The sequence below is a fragment of the Schistocerca cancellata genome, chromosome 7, assembly GCF_023864275.1.
Source record: "Schistocerca cancellata isolate TAMUIC-IGC-003103 chromosome 7, iqSchCanc2.1, whole genome shotgun sequence".
In the NCBI taxonomy this organism is placed as follows: domain Eukaryota; kingdom Metazoa; phylum Arthropoda; class Insecta; order Orthoptera; family Acrididae; genus Schistocerca; species Schistocerca cancellata.
The window spans coordinates 140776155-140778964 of record NC_064632.1 but is presented as its reverse complement, the minus strand read 5'-3'; positions in this window follow the sequence as shown (position 1 = coordinate 140778964).

Below are 2810 nucleotides of genomic sequence, written 5' to 3'. Positions count from 1 at the left end.
TCTCCCATGGAGACGATCGTAGAGATGCTGGATGTAGTCCTGTGGAACGGCTTGCCATGCCATTTCCACCTGGCGCCTCAGTTGGACCAGCGTTCGTGCTGGACGTGCAGACCGCGTGAGACGACGCTTCATCCAGTCCCAAACATGCTCAATGGGGGACAGATCCGGAGATCTTGCTGGCCAGGGTAGTTGACTTACACCTTCTAGAGCACGTTGGGTGGCACGGGATACATGCGGACGTGCGTTGTCCTGTTGGAACAGCAAGTTCCCTTGCCGGTCTAGGAATGGTAGAACGATGGGTTCGATGACGGTTTGGATGTACCGTTCACTATTCAGCGTCCCCTCGACGATCACCAGTGGTGTACGGCCAGTGTAGGAGATCGCTCCCCACACCATGATGCCGGGTGTTGGCCCTGTGTGCCTCGGTCGTATGCAGTCCTGATTGTGGCGCTCACCTGCACGGCGCCAAACACGCATACGACCATCATTGGCACCAAGGCAGAAGCGACTCTCATCGCTGAAGACGACACGTCTCCATTCGTCCCTCCATTCACGCCTGTCGCGACACCACTGGAGGCGGGCTGCACGATGTTGGGGCGTGAGCGGAAGACGGCCTAACGGTGTGCGGGACCGTAGCCCAGCTTCATGGAGACGGTTGCGAATGGTCCTTGCCGATACCCCAGGAGCAACAGCGTCCCTAATTTGCTGGGAAGTGGCGGTGCGGTCCCCTACGGCACTGCATAGGATCCTACGGTCTTGGCGTGCATCCGTGCGTCGCTGCGGTCCGGTCCCAGGTCGACGGGCACGTGCACCTTCCGCCGACCACTGGCGACAACATCGATGTACTGTGGAGACCTCACGCCCCACGTGTTGAGCAATTCGGCGGTACGTCCACCCGGCCTCCCGCATTCCCACTATACGCCCTCGCTCAAAGTCCGTCAACTGCACATACGGTTCACGTCCACGCTGTCGCGGCATGCTACCAGTGTTAAAGATTGCGATGGAGCTCCGTATGCCACGGCAAACTGGCTGACACTGACGGCGGCGGTGCACAAATGCTGCGCAGCTAGCGCCATTCGACGGCCAACACCGCGGTTCCTGGTGTGTCCGCTGTGCCGTGCGTGTGATCATTGCTTGTACAGCCCTCTCGCAGTGTCCGGAGCAAGTATGGTGGGTCTGACACACCGGTGTCAATGTGTTCTTTTTTCCATTTCCAGGAGTGTATTTTTCCGCTATCTTGGAAAACAGGGATAAAAAGCTTTTGTGTTCCACCGTTAACGAGACTATTGGTATTTGCGGTTGCAAGTTAAAGGAAGTAGTGTCGCTCTTGGGCGTCTTCGGGCGTACTCCTTCGCCATACACATTCAGGAATTGGCGGATATACATAACTTAGTGTAGCCGGCCACTACGATGTGTTTTTCTGTATCCAACCTGTCTATGTACGGAAGGGAGCTGGGCTCGGAATCGTCCGATAGAGAGCACTACTTTAAGAAGAATAGAATCAGAATCGTAGTTAGAGTTGGAGTATTAAGTATCGCAACCTCACTAGTTCAGCATAGTCAAACACTAGTGTACCAAAGTCATTCACCCACATAATGACAAATAACAGGCCACGCCATCGCAGACAAAAACAAAACATAACTAAGCGTACGAAGGAGCGCACAGCTGCCTGATAGAGCGTCCCTGCTGGAGGCGCCAGAGCAGCGCATTCCGTTAGATACGCAGCCGCACGCACACCCACGCACCAGTACACACTACGTCGAATGAATCACTGCGCCACATTTTGTCATTTGTTATGTCATCTAATGAACCACACACGTCCTAGTTGATGAATTACACTACTACACGAAGTATCTTATACCTAACCAAACGCAAATTACATAAAACACATTAGTAAACGAAATTATTCCTACCTTATCTGCAGCCTTGCAACTAATTCACACTCTTATGCTGTCTGAAATGCAACCTATGGCGTTCAACAAGCACGTATGAGAATTACAGGATACACAACTGCCGTGATACGCCATGAAACGGGTTTTGCACTACTAGTGTAAATACGTCTCACATATACACATTTGCTGTCTTCTACAATGCAGATAATCATTTACCTTAGTTAATGAAGAATAGAACACTATTAGCTTTCATACAAGTGATCATTATAGAAGGCTAACTCAGAGCATTATTCACTGTTTACATACGACACATCTATATAATTATGTCTTACTGATCGCAACAGCGGCTCACCGAGCAGACGCCACAGGTAAGTCATGGATTGTCGAGATGTCGCCGTGGTGCTACAGTACGTGCTTAGGTAAGTCTCCAGGATTCGGGAGCTACATGATAGAAAGAGGATAGGGCATGACACACATCTGCTGACAAAATAGAGGCAGAGTTAATGACAGCTGGTCTGCATAATTAATCATGCAAGTCTATACTTCGAGTCAAGCTCAATAGGGTATTCTGTCTTCACTAACGTTTTCCAGTCTGTTCCTTTTGCAGCGGTCCCGCTAGATAGTGGATAGGAAACGAGGATCTCGGCAATCCATTCATGCGCGTCACAAATTAAATGACGAGACCCTCACGTATCCTCACAGCCGTCGTTATTCAGCATGGAATAGCATAACTATAGATAAAATATGCATACTTTACCATAACAGAGTAAGTGGATTTAAAGAAAGAACCATTATTAGAGAGTGTAGCAGGGGTTATAGGTGGTACAAAACAAGTGAGAGAATCTCATCATTTCAGTGCCACGATTTTATTACAATTTAACACCTCAATGAATTACATTTGACTCACATCAGCACAAT